This window comes from Stigmatopora nigra, chromosome 20 (assembly GCF_051989575.1).
Source record: "Stigmatopora nigra isolate UIUO_SnigA chromosome 20, RoL_Snig_1.1, whole genome shotgun sequence".
Classification (NCBI taxonomy): Eukaryota; Metazoa; Chordata; class Actinopteri; order Syngnathiformes; family Syngnathidae; genus Stigmatopora; species Stigmatopora nigra.
In genome coordinates, this window is record NC_135527.1 from 3,085,098 (window position 1) to 3,104,330 (window position 19,233).

The 19,233-nt window shown below is 41.6% G+C and overlaps 1 protein-coding gene and 3 non-coding genes across 4 annotated transcripts in view; all 4 read left to right on the forward strand.

The window, feature by feature from the left end:
* Positions 1–19,233, forward strand: part of LOC144213351 (uncharacterized) — a 231,123-nt gene that overhangs the window by 177,880 nt on the left and 34,010 nt on the right. The gene's annotated exons all lie outside the window — the stretch shown is intronic.
* On the forward strand, positions 3,972–4,043 carry trnap-agg (transfer RNA proline (anticodon AGG)). The gene has a single exon. It is a non-coding gene; the product is annotated as a tRNA-Pro (tRNA).
* Positions 9,655–9,736, forward strand: trnal-aag (transfer RNA leucine (anticodon AAG)). The gene has a single exon. It is a non-coding gene; the product is annotated as a tRNA-Leu (tRNA).
* On the forward strand, positions 14,806–14,877 carry trnap-agg (transfer RNA proline (anticodon AGG)). Its single transcript has one exon. It is a non-coding gene; the product is annotated as a tRNA-Pro (tRNA).

The window sequence follows — 19,233 nt, forward strand, 5'->3', positions numbered from 1 at the left end:
ATACGGACCAGAGGACCACACACAGTGTCAGGAAGCCAGTGGTGTCTCATTTGTTGGAGATTGCGGTGTCATTGGAGCCACATCCGTCTGATTGGGGATTGCCCAACAGGAGTATGGCATACGCATGTGGAGTGCTCCTTCACAAAATAACAAGAGAACAATTAGAAACAAAAACATCCTGTACCCTACCTCCCTCTCTCGGAGTGGGATAAGCCCAATCCGGACCAGGAACCATGTCCAGGAACTACGTGTCATGTTAAGTCAGGGGTGTCAAACTCCCTTTGGTCTGCGGGCCGAATCCAGCTTAATTTGAGATCAAGCGGGCCGGACCAGTAAACTCATTGCAAAATTACATAGAACTAACACACTTTTTTCCTTTGGATTAGTCACTAATACTAATAATTAGAGCAAAGAATGAGTACATTATCAAAATGTTTATTAAAATAATTTTCCTTTTACATTATGAACAATATTATATGAACAAGAGAATAACATAAGAACATCGATAAATGCCAATTCGTGTTGTCTGCACATACTAAAACACTGCACCCCTAGCGGATAATTCAAGAACTACAGATTTTAAAGAAAACTATTTTTTTAATACAATGCAGCTTTCTTCCCCGGGCCGTACCAAACCACCAGACGGGCCGGATCCGGCCCGCGGGGCGTATGTTTGACACCCCTGTGTTAAGGTGTATGCGACCTGTCCCCACGTGATCCCCCAAATGCCACCTTTGGGGATCACGTGCAGCTGCAGCAGCCTCCTGTACCTGTGAATGAATACTAGATACAAGAGAATGCAGTTGAGACCAATATGCTGAATGTGAGAGATCGGGTAATGGAACCCCTTCAGTAAAACCAATGGGAGAGCTTGGAGCCAAAATAATGACTGCTGCAGAGTCCTCCTTACCACACGGTACACTTCCGGCCAATGAGAAATAGTCTACATTGACCAAAAGGTATCATTTTCCTGTTTACTTGTATCATGTCCATGAAGTCAATGGTGATCTCATCTCATCCCCTGGCCACAGGGCTGGATGAAAATCACCAGGTCTTAGTTTAAGGGTCAGTTTGGCATTGTAAACACATCAAGATACAAGGGTTTGTCAAAATTCAGGTTTGCCAGGGCAGCCGGCAGGGCCAGTTCTTGGACCAGAGACACATAGGCTGCATCGGTTTCCTCTTTTCCAATCACAAAGTATGCTTAGTGACCTCCAGACAGATTTTAGAAGTAGTTAGCGCAATACAAAGGTCATCCACATACTGTAATAGAACAGTACCATCAAGTCCTCTGCCCGGTGGTGATCAGTCAATTCCCTGCCATTGGATTGGATTGGATAACTTTATTCATCCCGTATTCGGGAAATTACATTGTAGCAGTAGCAAGAGGGTGATTAGACAGAACTGCAAAGCAAAAGCACAAAGTACATAGCAAATCAAAGTAAATGGAATCATCAAATCATTAAAACATAAAAGCAGCAAAAACACAAAACGAACAAGAGTGGACAGATCTACCGTGGCCGCCGGCTGCCGCTTAAACAGCGCCATTTTGGTTGCGGTAACTGAATCGGACTCAAACAAACGTTGTAAAGTTGGACAAAAACTGGAACCCCACAGAACAGCAAAGCAAAAAACACAAAGTACAAAGCAAATCAAAGTAAATGGAATCATCAAATCATTAAAACATAAAAGCACCAAAACACAAAACGAACAAGAGTAGACAGAGCTACCGTGGCCGCCGGCTGCCGCTTAAACAGCTCCATTTTGGTTGCGGTAACTGAATCGGACTCAAAAAGACCTTGTAAAGTTGGACAAAAACTGGAACCACACACAGGAAGTCTTCCACGAGATGGGGAACTTCTGCAGACTGTGACCGAGGTGGAGAATATGCAGAGTCGCTTTTGCAAGCTTATTCGCACAGTAACTCAGTATTCTGAAGCTAGAAAAAATAGCAGCAGGGCAGAACACCTCGACTCCGTTGCTGGTAGGGGCCGACAGCTCTTCCATCCCATCCCACGATGGAATGGTTGGTCAGAAGCTTTGCCTCTTCTCCCAGCACTTTTGCCCAGTTCCAGACTTCCGGCGGTACCGAGGTGTTGCTCCTTCTGCTGCGTATTGTAACAGATACTTCCATGTGTGTTAGGGTTAGGGTTAACCCTAACCCTAACCCTAACCCTAAAACCACATAATTAGCAACAGACGTCTACTTGGTTAGAACCGGGAAAGGCTTATTGCGACCAATTGGCATTTGTTTCCAGAAAGTATAGAGGTCCAATATTTCTTAATTCTGATATTTAATTCTAAGTTTACTATATCAGGAGTCAAACCCGTGTCACCTGGGTGATAACCAGGAATCCTAACCGCTAGACCATAGGGGATATTTCATGCAAATGTGATCCAGATCAAATAGAAGCATGAATCTTGGATGATAGACTCAATAAGTAACCACATCATTAGCAAAAGACATCTACATGGTTGGAACAGGAAAGGCTTGTAGCGAACGATAGAGATTTGTTTCCGGAAAGTATAGAGGTCCAATATTTCTTAATCCGGACATTCAATTCAAAGTTCCCCATACCAGGAGTCAAATCCGAGCCACCTGGGCGAAAACCAGGAATACTGACCTCTAGACCATACAGGATCCAGATCAAGTAGAAGCATGAAGTTTGGATGATAGACTCATGAAATTACATTGGGACCTCGCTACTTCGAGTTTCCACCATCGCGGCTGCAGAGCTTGGCGTTCTTTTTAATGAAAAAAATAATAATAATGAAAGATATTAAATAAAAATTAGAAATTACATTTTTCTTACAAAATTTGAAAACAAAATATTCAATTAGAATTAGTAATTGCATCATTTTACAAAATTTTAAAAGACAAATAATGCAAAAATAAAATATTTCAATATTTATATATAAGGATGTTTAAGGTTCATTTACAATTTACTGACGCCCAATCCCCCATTCCTTGCCATTGGAGGTAGTGTGGCCGAGCGGTCCAAGGTGCTGGATGTGGGCTCTAGTCTCTCACAAGGTGTGGGCTCTAGTCTCTCGGGAGGTGTGGGCTCTAGTCTTTCAGGAGATGTGGGTTCAAATCCATCCACTGCCAGTAAATCATGGGCCTTGGCTTCACATCTCTGGGGTCCTGGGTTACTCCAATTATATCCCACATACCAAAAACATGCATGGTAGGTTGATTGGACTGGTTGTGGCTCGGAGGCCACTGGGATTGGCTCGAGAAGGCAGGGGTTCCGAGATCATTATGAGGATAAAGTGGTTTAGAAATGAGGTGCGAGATTTTCAGGATTTTTACTTTTAAATTCTGGATCTAAAGAATATTTCAGTGTAAAAATATAAATTGTTTATGACTTTGTCAAAAAGTCGGATTCCCTACAATATGCGAGTAATCACAAAGGTTGCTTAGATAGCCATCGGCTGCATTGGCATGTTCTTTAGCGTCCTTCCAGATCTGCATTCTTTGGGTAGAAGTCTAGTAAAAAGTCCTTGGAACAAGGATTCGGTGACTTGTTACGATCTTCTACGAAGTTCTCCTCAGAACAAATGAAGAAGCTTTCATTCAAAAATGGTTAAATACACACATATATAATAGGATTACAGAATGCTGTCCAACACTAAGGATAAGAATTTCTTTTCTCATATTTAGATGTACTTTTCGATTTTTTTCACTTTTTTTTACCTGTCTTGTCCAGTTGTTTTTCTTAACTCATACTGCATTTTCTTTTTGTTTATAACCTGCTCTCAAGTATGTTTATGAAACTAGAATGCAATTAAACACTTGTTGTTGTTAATATTTGAAATAAATGACAAAACAAAGAATTGAAGCTTGGAACGAGAACTCGGTGACTTGTTACGATCCCGAATTCTCTCTATTTTGCGATGTCGAATTGTGATCTATGATGGGGTGATATGACCATGAGGCAACTGTAAAAATATTTGCCTAAGCCATCCCTGGCTCGTTGGTCTAGTGGTATGATTCTCGCTTAGGGTGCGAGAGGTCCCGGGCCCAACTCCCGGACGAGCCCAAATTTTATCCAATTGTGATCTATTATGGGGGTTATATGGCAAATTGGTCACTTGAAAAAAAAGTGTGAGCAAATGGGCACCCCTGGCTCATTAGTCTAGTGATATGATTCTGGCTTTGGGTATGAGAGGTCCTACTCCCGGACGAGTCCTGGTTTTGTCAAATTATGATCTATGATGCGGTAATATGGGACAATAGCCAACTAAGGAAAAAAGTGTTACTGTATGGGCGCCCCTGGCTCGTCTGTCTAGTGCAGAGGTGGGCAAACTTTTCGGCCCGGGGGCCACATCAACTTTCAAAATTTGACAGATCGGTCGGGTCAGCACAAGATATGATACATATAAAAAAACTGCATCCGTTAACAGAACATGTTAAACATAAACAGAAAAAAAGGACTGAATTATTAACATACTCATCACTAAAGTATAAAGTACAATGTAAAGTAAAAAGGAATGTATTAAGAAATATTCAAATGTAATTTAAAAAAAAGAGAGGGGCTTTAAAACATGAAAAACTAATAAAAGTGGACAGAGCTACTGCCACTGGCTTCCGGGTGACGGCGCCATCTTGGGGGGAAAATAGTATTATCTTCAGATACGAGCTTACTGCGGCATTGAGCTAGTATGTCAATTTACTTGTATCTCAAGTCAATTCTTCCCATAAAAATGAACAAAATACAAATTTATCCGTTACATCCTGAAAAAAAAAATAAAACAGGATGTTACAACAGAAAAACCTCTTTATCGTTCTAATTTCCCACCGACTCACAATCGGAAACCATCTGTTGTGCTCGTACCTCAAATTTGTCTCGTATCTCAAGGGAAAAAAAATGTTCCGAATTTTCCTAGTATCTCAAATTTCTCGGGTCAGCACAAGATATGATACATATAAAAAAAACTGCATCCGTTAACAGAACATGTTAAACATAAACAGAAAAAAAGGACTAAAGAATTAAGATAACCATCACTCATCATTAAAGTAATAAGTATAAAGGCCAAACTAAAGTAAAAAAGAATGTATTACGAAATATTCAAATGTAAATTAAAAAAAGATAGAGGGGCTGTAAAACACGAAAAACAAATAAGAGTGGATAGAACCAAAAAATATTAATTTTTAGATTTTATTTTCAACAACGCACTGGTAAACGGAACAAAAAAATTTGAATGAACTTGGATTAAAATATCAGACACACTTAAACATACGTTTAACGTAACTTTACACAAAACTGAATTCTATTTTTTTTAAAATATTTTTCTTTACCTTCGTTCTGGCCGGGTTAGATGTTTTCCACGCCTCTAAACGCATGGGATGTTGGGATGTTTGCTGTTGTTCTGCGTATTCCCTTCAAAATATTCCAAAAATGATGCACACAAATGTCCTCACAATAGGATAACCCACGACCATTTGCCAATGAAAAGTATTCTTGTAGTACTAGCGATCGGTCCCCTGCTTATGGAACAACATTGCATCTGGCTCGCTCTTTCTGCCCAGACCAACGGGAAATTAGAGGGAACATTGGTCCCAGTCTAAACTAAAGGATTTCTAGTGGGATTGACAGTTTATAAAATAGTCATACCTCTACTTACGGATGCCTCTAGGTATGATATTTCCAGGTTATTAAATTATTATATGCAAATGAGTAACTCGAGTTATACGAAGAAGATCCAGGTTACGAAATCGTGCAAAATTGATTTCCTTTTATGTTTTCATTTATTTTATATTTATTGTCGTGGATGCATTGATTCTCACTTTAGAACATATCTACCCTCTACTAGGCTTTCATTCATCGCTCCCATTCTATCTTCTATTATCACAATAAAAGCATTCAATTCAATTGGCTGTCTCACATCTACCACTGTCCATGTTTCAAGATTCTTACATACCTGTCCACCTCAACTAAATGCGCCCCTTATTAATGACTGCAATTCCCCCTAAGCCCCATTAAAGCCATTAAATACCATACAAATGCAATGTGGCACATATATTCACATACAGGCACAGGGCACAGGTAAAAGTGAAAATGTGGTACAAGTGGACAGCATTTGGCCCTGGTAGGAAATGCTCTTGCCGCCATATGGCAGATGAACACGAGTATTACGTCTCCCATATTAATGGCCGCCGAGGGAACTAATTCAACGGCGCAGGGCACATTTTCACGTGTTTTTTTTATTAAACATTAATAAATCATTTCCTCATTTTCTTGGGACGCTACTACCAATTTTAAAGGGTTTAGTTAGCAGTTGTGTGAGGACCGTGAAACAAATTAGAGAATTTATATATATAGTACACCTCTACTTACAATTTTTTTTAAAAAAAGTTCTGGAGCCAATTAACTTTGTTAGAAGTATGACTGTATATCAATTATCTTTGTGTCTTTGCAGGTTTCAGAAATCAGCACCTCCAATTCGAAGGGGAGGAGCCCGAGTTTCCCCCAGACCAAAAGAGAGAAGAGCAACTTGAAATAAAAATGGAGGAAGAAGATGTCACCTGGTCAACTGGTGAGGAGTCTTTTAAGATAGAAGAGGATCTGGGCAGGGCTAGTGGAGGACCGGAGTCTGCAAACACCTCTGCATGGCCCCATACTAAAGAAGAAGCAGAGCCGCCTCAACAGCAAATGAGGGAAGTTCAATCTCAAACCAAAAAGGAGGAAGATGTCACCTGGTTATCTGGTGAGCTTTTCAAGAGTGAAGATGATCCCGTAATGGATTTGGATGCAGATTTACTGTCAAAGCCATTTTTAAGTCGGACTTTTCAAGAATAGCTGGACATCATTAAGAATGGTCGGACAACTCCAAAGCTTGCAAGCCTGTCACAAACAGGAATAGGGTTTGTCCGCCATATCCGGTCCACTAGCTACGAACGGTACCCCAGACTTACAGATTCGGAGGAACACTGCAAATTGTATTGCTGGGAGTGCTTATTATTTGCCACAGATGGAATTTGTGTTTGGAGCAACACTGGATTTGTAAATTTGACTTGCCTAACCAAGGCAGCAATGAGACACCAAAGCACTGCCGGACACTTACAAGAAACGGTGGTCTCCTAATCCTTTGGGGAAACCAGAATGGAGTTAAAGCTCAGCGGGCAAATGCACAGGGAAACAGCTCCACAACGAAAAGGTGAAGAAAAATATGGACATTTTAAAAAGACTGACAGACTGTCATTATTTGGGGTAAGCAGGAACTTTCATTTCAGGGACACGATGAAAATGCTGCATCCCCAAACAAAGGGAATAATGTAGAGATTTCTTTCATTGCTGAGAGAAACACAGATTTGCATTCCAACCTGTCCACTAATAACATGATTAGTGGGACTTCGATCAAAATACAAAATGACCTGATCACTGCTATTGCTGAAGTGATGAGCAAAGAGATCAAAAGGGAAGTTGATAAAGCACCGTTTGTCACTGTTATGGTGGATGAGACGACAGACGCGAGTAACGCTGCGCAGCTTGCACCGGTTCTGACTTATGTCACGGGCAGAGGTGTCAAGGAGCGGTTCGTCAGATTTGAAGATGTTACCAGTGGGAATCAAGCCAATGACTTTGCAGGTCTTATCATCCAATTTTTGGTGGAAAACGAATGTCTGTGGCAGTGTTATGACGGTGCCGCGGTCATGTCTTCTGGGTTAAATGGAGTGCAGGCTAAAGTTATGGAGGGAGCACAGTTAGCTTCATTCATACACTGCTATCCCCACCGGCTCAATTTAGTAATGACTCAGGGGGCCTAAAAGCTTAAAGAATGCAATATATTTTTTGCTCACCTGAATGGCTTTGCTGCATTTTTTTCAAGATCACACCGACAGCTGCTGGACGAAATCTGCCAGCGGCGTCTGCCTCGTGTGGCACCAACACGGTGGCAGTCCGCATCCAGAGTGGTCAATACGGTATTTAAGAAGAGAGCTGCTCTAAAGGAACTTTTTCATCGCATTCTGGAGCATCATAACAAGTACGACGAGGAGTCTGTGCGGTGGATTTAAAGCACGTCTGGATGATTTTGAATTTTGTTTTTACTTCACACATTCAATGGCATTTTTGAGCATTCAGATGTGCTTTGTTTCAATACTACAGAACAAAAAACTTAATGCAAAGTCACGGAACACATTTCGATCTTCCTCGGCTAAGAATGGAACTGACTGTAATGCAGTGGCGGTCCGTGCATTTTCTTGTAGGGCCTTCAACGAATCAATCCAACCCTCAAAAACAATTTTATGGCTATAAAACCTTGACTGCAGTTACAGCTGGGACGCACAAAAAATAATCAATGCGGAGAGATTTCCCCGGGAAAAGACTGTGATGGACGTCAATGGCGAAATGGCAAAAATTGCAATAAAATGGGGTAAAATCCACTTCCTAGCAGGATTTAGTGATTAAATAAAAACACTGGAGCTTTTCCAATATCAGAACCGGGCCCTCAATGGAAATATTATTTAGGAATATAGCCCTATTTTACTCACCAAAAATCCTTTTCAACTGTACACAATATTCATCCTCCTTTCTTTCTTCCTTCTTTTCTATTGCAATTGAAGCTAAGGATGAAGGACGAGCCTGTCCTGTCATATTTCTGGCATAGTCCGTCTTGAAAATGGCTTTAAATCAACACACCAATATATTTACTTGTGCAGCTCACTCCAAATACAGCTTGGTAGCTCTCATAGTTAGCGCACGGAAAGTAGCGGACCACCCTTTTCCCGCTGTAACAGGCTTGCTAGGTTTGAAGTTGAACGCCCTTTCTTAATGTCAATTTTTTCCCTGGAAAAGTCTGTCTGGAAAATAGCTTTGTAAGCAAATCTGCAACCAAATCCATTTGTTTTCCTCCGTCTGCCATTGTGGGTGGAGTTTACAATTTTATGATCTGTTGTGTTTTTTCAAAGGTTTTCTTGTAATTGAATGTTTGACCACAGGCTTGCCAGGGATTTTTTTTCTTCCTGTGAATGGATTCGTTCTTAAATTGGCCTTCCTATTGAATGTTTAACTACAAACTGACAAAGAAAATATGTTTAACCGGTCTGGGTTCTTTTGTGTGATTTTAAGGCCTTTAGGCAACTGATTTTTTGACAACAGACTGAGCAGGAATTTCGACATTATAAAAACATAGTTAATCATACCACATGTCAAAAAGCTGTTACAAGCGTACTACCCGTGTGTATCTTTTCAAATTAAAACTTTCTATTAATGTACAAACATATGCCCTACAATTGCAGCGAATGGTCAACTCCTCAGGCGGCTGTCCAGAAGCTTGATAACGATCCCAATTATTTGATTCAGGCGTGTTGATGGAGGGAGACATGGAAAACAATTTTGATAGGGGCCCTCGAGGCCCGGAGTTGGGCACGCTGATGTAATGTAAATTTCATTCATTCATATTCCATACTACACATCCTAGCAAGTGTTGTGGGGGTTGCTGGAGTCTATCCCACCAGACCTCAAGCGAAAGGCAGACAACACCAGTAAGCCGTAGGGCACAAACAACCATTTGCACTCCCAATCATACCGGCACCATTGGGAATTGAGGCCACGCCTGCCTGCAAGTCAGCCGGGTGTTCCACTGCACCCTCAGAGATCTGGGATAGATTGCTTTAGGTTTGTGGAAGACTCCAATAGCCTCATCCAAGGTAGTGTGGCCGAGCGGTCTAAGGCGCTGGATTAAGGCTCCAGTCTCTCAGGAGGCGTGGGTTCAAATCCCACCACTGCCAATTTCTTCTGAGCTGCTTAAGTCTCTTTTAATGGGTGCAACTGGCTCTTCCCTAACATTTCAATTAAAATGTGAAAACCACTTGGGAGGGAGCCGAGTCCCGGGTGCATTAATAGGAGCCTCATGGTTTCCCACCACTGTGTTTGGTAACATCCACAAAATACATTTGTTCTGTGTTGAAGCCATCATGGATGACAGACAATCGTTATTGTCCACTGCTCACCATCCAAGACATATGTGTCTCTTTGCTTTCACCTTCTGACTAAACCTTTTGCCTGAGCAGGAAAAAGGTTTGTCACCAACGTGGGTTGTTAAATGTATTTTTAAAAACACTGTTTAATTGTCTTCAAATCAAGCTTGTACATTCAGTCGACTTCAGAATTTTAAAAAAATACATTGCAGCGCACAAAAAGCCCTTTTGTTACACACTGAAAAAAAATATAAATATAAAACAGTGAACCCACCTTCTAGTCTGTTAAGAACAACTTTTGAATGCATTATTTTGCAAACAAGTGTTCTTCGTGGAACACTCCCACACGTAAATTCTGTTGGCGGCACCTTTGATAGTTAATAGCAGGCTAAACCTAAAGGCAGTGGCTCTTAGCCGGTAACCGGTCAAGTAGTCGCAGGGGCTATTTAGCCGGTAACCGGTCAAGTAGTCGCAGGGGCTATTTAGCCGGTAACCGGTCAAGTAGTCGCAGGGGCTATTTAGCCGGTAACCGGTCAAGTAGTCGCAGGGGCTATTTAGCCGGTAACCGGTCAAATAGCCTATATGGCCCCATATGGCTATTTACATGCACCATGTTGTTGGAGAAGGGCAGACATCATGAATTTGAAATAATGGCTTGGTGTACTCTGGCAGGCCCATGACGGATGAGTATAGTATGGCTTGTTTAATGGTGTGGAAAGCTTCTTCAGCACCTGGAGTCCATTCTACAGGATCTGACAGGTTGAGGTCTTTGTCACTCATGAGGTCCAATAGTGGCCGGGTGATTTGTGCGAAGTGAAGGATCCATCCTCGACAGAAGTTGGCTAACCCAAGGAAAGCCATGACTTCTTCCTGTAGTCCGTTAGCCTTCGACCTTTTTGTGACAAGAGATGTCCCAAAAATGTGACATCAATCTGGCAAAATTGAAGTTTAGATAATGAGGCCTTGTTCCCCGTCTTTTCCAGGTGTTGGAACTCTCTGATGGACTATTTTTCGTTTTCTTCTGTTGTTGGGCTTGCAATTAGGATGTCGTCCACATAGATAAGGACTTGTGTGAGCTTTGGATGTGGATGGTAACTCATGGATCTCTGGATCTCTGTGGAGAATATGGTTGGGCTGTCGCAGAATCCTTGAGGCAATCTGGTGGGGGTTAACTTTCTGTTGCCAAAGGTGAAGCCGACATGGTGGTGGCTTGAAGCAACTCGGTTATCATTTGTGCGCTGGCCGTCACCTGGGCCTTTTCCTTCTTGGAGCGAATGTTCTCCTCTGCGTGGCTTGCCCAATGGAATATCTCAGCGGATGAGGTAGTCTTGTAGGTGACAAAGTGTATTTGGATGAATCCAGAAACGGGAACTTGGAGTCCTTGGATAAACCATTGTTTAAACTGGACTGGGAATGGGCCATTTTCATTGTCGTCATCCATCATGCGGCTGTTGGATTTGACACAGCTTTCTAATCTGGCATAGCAATCATTTGTAATCTCACCCTCTTTATGCGTACATGTCCTTATTCTTTGGTAATCAGAGGGTCTCTGGAACATTGTCACTGCTCCTCCTAGTAGCTTTTCTATTTCTCCGGTTAGGGCATGGGGGTCGTAGGCTAATATGTTTCCCCCTACATCACTTCCTGTCAATCTCTCTCTGACTCTGCCCAATCTATGTTTCAGTGAGTTCTTTAAGGCTTTCTCCACTTCAGCTCCATTCAGGTTATAGGATGCCACTAACTGACAGAATTTTCTGGCCCCATTTTTTTCCACATCTCCGAGTCCCTTGCATGCTTCCAGGCATCGGGCCTTGGTCCAAAGTCGGTAGACCAATAAGGTGGGTTGTTGTTGTATTTCCCCCCACCTTGGATTCGCCACAGCCATCATTGGGTAGGTTTGGACATTTCTTTTTTCTGTCAACATCGTTTGTAAAGCGGGCTGTGGAGCTCCTCTTCTGTTCCAATATTCTCAAGAGTTTTGAGGTCGGTAGGAGTTGGCGGATCTGGTGTGCCTGGTGACAAAATGATGTCGTCAGGGCGCGAGGCGGAGGTATCATATTCGGGGGGCGTTCCAATCCTACGAGGGAGGGGTGGATGGGACCTTTGGGGGGCGCCGCTGGAGGAAAAAGTTGGGCAATCTTTCAGCAATTTGGGCATTTTCTGGTTGTGTCGGTCTTCGATGAACGTTGGTTTCCTCTTCCGGGCAGATTTTCATGGTGGTGATGAGACCTTGTTTTCTTGTTTCCTCATTCTTTTTCTTATTTTTTTAATGACTTGTAGACGTTTCACACACTGTTCTTTCCATATTTTCAACACCAACAATTGTTTCTCAGCTTCCTCACTTTTCTTTCCCTTCCTCTCCCTGTCCTTTAACCATTCCCTTTATAAGCACATCAAATCTTTCATATCCTTCATATTGGGACAGAAACAATGTTTCTTCACCAACCAGGGCTGATCCAGGCAACTCCCCATACATTGCATTTGCATATATTTCACATCCGGTAACTCCCCGATTTTCATTTTGCAGTCTGACATTAAACCCACCTCTTTTGTTGCTTTCTGACCCATATTAATCATTTACTTAGTAGTTTAAACAACAATTATTTTCTAAATTACCTGAAATTGATCTCAATACTTCGTGATTCACCCAATATCTCTGAATATACCAAGACCAAAAGTCCCTGACTTGGTCTTAGGAGAGTCCCTGACTCTATTAACAGACTAAGACTATAAGTCCCTGACTTATTCTTGTTTTACTTACGTTGGTCCCTGTCCAAAATCTATAATGCTCTATGTACGTTGGTCCCGGACCACAAATTATAATGTTCTACGCACGTTGGTCCCAGACCAAAAACTATTATGTTCACCGTAATTTGGTCCCAGACCGCAAACTTTTAATACTACTGCAGTGATAATACTCATTCAAATCACACTTCACATAGACAGAAATCAAAGGGTGAACTCACGATCTTTCTCGTTCCGAACCTGCCCTATTTCGGGGACCCGTCAGTAGATTACAGGAGTGGCGATGGAAAGTCCGCCGGGTTCACCCTTTCAATGGAGGATGCTGTCGTTGTGCGCTCCGGCAATTGTTGGCTGTTGGGTCTCGAGTTTTTGGCACCCAAGTATGAGAGATCTGAAAATACAACTTCAGGAGCAGGTTAAAAAGTAGTGAGATCAATTTAACAGGAAAAAGGTTTATTATCAAACTGCAACGAGGGGAGAGAAAGGTTAAACAGTGGAGTCCTGTTCAGCGGGATGTTTTTGCAGCTCTCTATCGAATGAACAGTGGGTTCGTCTTTATATAAGAAAACAGGGCATAGTATGGTTTCTAGACAACGACCAAACTCTGGGCAATGTCCGATTAATTTGTGTCAGGTCTTCATGACAACGACCAAACTTTGGGCAAAGTCTGATTAATCAGTGGCAAGTTATCATGGCAACGACCAAATTTTGGGCGAAGTCTGGTTAATCAGTTGGGAGAGCGTAAGACTGAAGATTTAAAGGTCCCTGATTCAATCCCGGGTTTCGGCAGTACTTTGGGGGAGACAAAGTTGGAAACCTTCACGTGGTGTCTCCTGAGAGGCCGCTCGCCGCGGCCTGCGAATTCCAACTAATACCACTCAGAGCTGCCAACAAGGACCGTGGCACCCTACGTTTTTCATCCAGCCGGAGACATTTGACTGCCCCCACCTCCGACTACCCCCCGGATGAAATAATCCGTGTTCCAGTGGCAGCTCTAGCGCTATCTGAGGGCAATCCTCAGGCGCTTGTAGTGCAAAACAAACAAACAAACAAACAAACAGTACTTTGGACATTAGTGAACCTGCCCTCAATCAGCTGGCAGTCGTTTTACAGTCAAGTTTGACTCTTGTGAGGGAAGATAGGGAATGTTGGAAAGCGTTCCATGAATCGACCTCGGCCTTTGTCAGTCCATTACTCTCTAAACCAGACCAATATCAGTTCATGCTCCAGTTGGAATATTGTACTAGTAAGCCTTGAGTCAATTCCTAGTCCAAGTTGGTTGTGGCTATCAGTCGGCTGAAGTAACTCAGTTGGGAAAGTGTTGGACTGTTGACCTAACAGTACCTTGTTCAACCTTTGCAAAGCCATGGGTCGTTTTTTTTTTTTTACATAGGGTTAAAATACTAGAGTGGGGGTGTGTGTTTCAATGTGTCACGACTTTTCCGTTATTGCATTATTTGCAAACAGATAGTTAATCACAGCCACTCCAATGGCAGTCGCTCATGCTGACTGACTGGGGCGATGAATGGCGGCACTTTACCTTCCAAAACAAATTTCTATTTGTAGATGTGTGGCACGCGAATCTAATGCATTAATTACCTGGTTCCTTCTGGAATGAATATTGCTGATAAGGCAGCAAAAGGGGGTGGAGCTACCAGGAGCCGCAATGAGGATGTGTGAGGTTCATCAATTAACTCATGGCATGTTGGTCTAGTGGTATGATTCTTGCTTAGGGTGCCATAGGTCCTGAAGCCAACCCTTGGATGAGTCATTGCTGTGTTGTTTGGTGATCTATGGTGGGAAAAAAAGTATCTCTACATCTGGCTTGTTGGTCTGGTGGTATAATTCACATTTAGGGTGCAGTAGGTCCCGGGTCCAACTCCCGCATGACCCCTTGCTTTGATGAGTTGTGATCTACGGTCGAGTGATATGGGACATTAGCCACGTGAGAAGAAAAGTGTCACTGTTTGTGCACCCATGCCACACTGGTCTAGTGGTATGATTCTTGCCCAGGATGCTATAGGCCATGGGTCCCACTCCTGCATGAGACCTTGCTATGTTGTTTTGTGATCTATGGTGCAGTGATATCGGACATAAGCCATCTGAGAAAAAAGTGTCATATTATGAGCACATCTGGCTTGTTGGTCTAGTGGTATGATTCTCGCTTAGGGTGCGAGAGGTCCCGGGTCCAACTCCCGGACGAGCCCTTGCTTTTTTTTGAATTGTGATTTCTTATGGGGGTTGATATGTCACAAGGTAACCTGAGAAAAAAAGTGTCACTGTATGGGAACCCCAGGCTCCTTGTTCTAGTGGTATGATTCTCACATAGGATGCGAGCGGTTCCGGACCCAACTTGACTGCAAATCGACTCATGGCTTACAAAGAAACAGTTTTCAAACTGACTGCCAGCGGAATGAGGCTGAGCTTGCAAAGTCCCAAGTATTGCCAAAATGAGGAGGTAAACCAGGGACCTTTAGATCTTCAGTCTAATGCTCTCCCAACTGAACTACTTCGGCTGATTGATAAAAACCAAAAACGACTTGAACTGTAAATTGACTCATGGCCTACTAGTATAATATTCCAATTGGAGCATTAAGTGATATTGGTCTGGTTTAGAGAGTCCAATTGACTGACAAAGCCCAAAGTAAATTTAGGGAACGCTCTCCAACATTCCCTATCCGAGCCAATTCGGGTCATGTTAATGATAAGAGTCAAACTTGACCGCAAAACGACTCATGGCTTACAAGGAAACGGTTTTTAAACTGACTGCCAGCTGTTTTAGGGTGGGTTTGCGAAATCCAATATGCTGCCGAAACCCGGGGTTGAAGCAGGGAATTTTAGATCTCCAGTCTAAATGGTTTTGGTGGAGTTTACAAAGTCCAATGAACTGCCAAAGATTAGGGTTTATTCTGTAGATCGGGGGTGGCAAAGTCCAGTCTTCAAGAGCCCCTATCCAGTCTGTTTACCAAATCTCCTCCACTACCACACCTGGATCAAATGATCAACTCATTAGCAAGATATCCAGAAGCTTAATATATAGATTATTTGATGCAGGTCTGTTGGTGGAGCGAGTTATGGAAAATAGACCGGATAAGGGCTCTCGAGAACCGGACTTGGCTTACTTTGACTCACATAGGTGAACAAAAATCAACCTAGACTGCATATTTACACACTGATTACAAGTCAATTGATCACAAATTGAATTGTAGCTGATTTTGGCTGGTTTGATATAGTCCAACAGACTGCCAAAGCCTAAGGTTGAACCAGGGACCTTTAGATCTTCAGTCAAATGCTCTCTCACCAAAGATTTATCCGCTTCAGTAGGTCAATAAAAATTAACATGAACTGTATATTGACTCTAGGGTCCCTAGTAAACTGAACTCAAATGGATTATTAGCTGATTAGATAAAGGCCAAGTGAGTGTTGAAGCCCAAGGTTAAACCAGGCAATTTTAGATCTCAGATCCAATGCTTTCCCATTAGAGCTATTTCAGGTCAGACTCACCACAAAAACACCCTGAACTGCATATTGTCTATTGGTTAATTTACACTGTAAGAGCTCAAATATTTCCTTTTTGTTGCAAGTATTTTTCAATCCTGTTTGTGTTTCATTCATTGATTTATGTCCTTGTCAGCTGATTGGAAATCAGTTCCTTTATCAGAATACATCTCTGTTACTTGTCTTCTTCTGGCAAGATATCTTCTGATTCCATTGAGACAAGCATTAGTGTCGAGGGAAGATGAAACTTTCAATGAATTAATTCATTCAACTTCCGTATTGCACACCCTTGTTAGTTAGGGTTGCGTGGTCTTCTTAATGTATCAATATTGCAAAAATGTATACCAAAAATAATGATGGCTCACCTATTAGGGTATGTTTTGTGCATTGTCTACATTATAAAAGAAACAAGTTTTTCCAGGGTTAAAGAAACTGTTGGGAAATGTTATTTTTTCCATGACTCTATTTGAAATGTGAATTTTCATTGCGGGGTGCAAAATTACCCAGGTTTGCTGCTGTTAATAACTACCTGGGATAGACCCAGCAAACCCTTAACCCACTTGAGGATAGGCAATACAGAGGATGAACAAGTGAATCCATAACACCCCGCTCATCTATTTCATAAATATGTAGGCAATTCCAACCCTTGTGGCAACCAACCCTGTTCTCCCTGAATGTAAAAAAAACTACCCTCATAAGATATTGCAACAAAAATGAAAACTTTCCCCATCTTAGTGGGATACATGATATCCATACATTTTTAGATGCAGTAGTTTTTCACGGCGAGAAAAAAAACTAGAAATACGTACCCCCAAAAAATGGAAAAGGGCGAAAAAAGCACAATTTTGGTCAGCCTGCTCCACAATGGCTAATATGTAATGTAAACTATTAGCGAATTGCAAGTTTAAATTCAACATGGTATCTTTTTTGTTAATCCCGGCACCGAATGTCTCGTACGTCGTTTTTTTGAAAATGGAATTTTATAAATGCAAAATGGATGACTGTGAATATCAGCACTAACCGTGCTATGACGGTCCCCAGCCGAGTCCAAGGTTCTTCAACTGGCGATCCTGAAAGGCTCCAGCAGAAGGTTGGAAAAACCATGAGTCTCACTATATCTCAGGGCAGCCAACTACTCTGGAATTCCAGGAATTTCTCCGGAAATGCATCACAAACTCCGGACCACCTGCTTAAACTCGAGAAATCCTGAAGTTTTAATTTTTTTGAAGCAACCATTTTGGAAAAGTACCATATTTCCAATTTAAATACCTCAAAATTGTTCTCAAAATTCACACCATCGCTATGGCTTCAGTCATTTTTATTCAACTGTACAATAAACCACAAGAATTCAGTAACACGAGTGCTATGTGAATCATTACAAGTTACAAGTTTCGACAAATGATTACACTTTTGCGAGTTCAGCGTAGCAATCGATTTGGAATTAATTGCATAGGTAACCCCTATCGCTTTAACCGTCTCGTTTTTATTTTTTTTACAAGGGAAGTAACTATTATCAAGGCTGACTAAACCACCAGTTTTTTTTAAACAAATCCTATCATTTCCAGGGTTGTTCTAAAGAAAGTACTCGTACACAGCACTGACTGGTAAGTCAACCAGTCACTGGTTAAGTGCTAAATTAATGGCATTTTGGATGAAACCTCTAACACGAAACCCAGACAGTCACAGAAGTTTATTGGTTCGTATTTGACAAAATATCCCATGTTGGAGCCATCGCCAAAAAGACCGACATTTGCGCATTGCACTACATCCAAGTGTTCAGCGTGACAAGTTGGAATTACTGACAATAGAACACACGTAGAAGGACCCAAACACAAACATAAATGTATTTTCATTATGCTGTACTTTTTCAATAGATTGCCAAAATGCAGTATTTCAATTAATGTACAAATATGTTTGATTTATATTTCATATGCTTCTTTTTTTCTCCATTTTATAACAATTTTGCCTGAATCGCATTCACTTTAGAAACACTCTGGAATCGGGCATGTCTACTCCTGAAATGGGGTCGGCGGAGGTTGGCACCTTTAATTTATGTTGTTGTTGTTGAGCCACCCAGGCGCCTAGGGGTTACCCTCAGCCGCGCGAGCGCTGCCACTGGAACGCGGATTAGTTCATCCGGGGGGGAGTAGCCGGAGGAGGGGGCAGTCGAATATCTCCGGGTGGATGAAAACGTAGCGTGCCACGTTCCTGGTTGGCAGGTCTGGGTGGTATTTTGTTGGATTCACAGGGCGCGCCGGGCGGGCCCCTCTCAGGCGACACCACGTGAACGCTTCCAACTTTGTCTCCCTTTGATATCTGTGCGATTGGTTTGATTGATTAGTTTTGAGAGTCAGCTTGTGAAACCTGGAGTGAGAAGAACCAGAGTAATGCACAGGAAACATCCTGGGATCATAACCCAGAGGTCATTGAATCAAAACCATGCTCCGCTACGAACAGTAAGTTTTTTTTTTGCAGAAGAAAACTACCCCACTTTCAAGGTTTACTTTGAATTTGGAATGTTGAAGTTACAGTATTATCACATTGTAGAATCAAAACTATCTTTTATTTTTTATGAATTTGTCAAATTGTTCAAATAATGTATTCCTTTTACTCTTAGTTTTAAATCTTAGCAAATAACCTTTCTATTTTTTTGTCACCTTTGAATTTGGAAAGCTGATTTTGTCATCAAAAAGACCCAAAAAGTATTTTTCACCCAAAAGAGAACTTTATTGGAACTACCAAAAAGATTACACGTTAAATCGGTTTAAAAACATGATTGATATCTTAAGGTATGACAAAAGTACATTGTACCACTTATTTATTTTGAGCAAATTAATAGTCTTTCACACACACCATATTTCTACTGATGTTTCTCAGATCCTATATTCAATATATAAATAATTTTCATTAAAATGTATGTTTGAATAACACTCAAGTTTTTATTGGATTTGCTAGCAAATTTAATAGACAAAAACTACAATTTTTCAAATTTCTTAGGCAGGTCTTTAACTGTGAAGACATATTTTCCATGTGATTTACATCACAATATTTATTATTTACTTTCT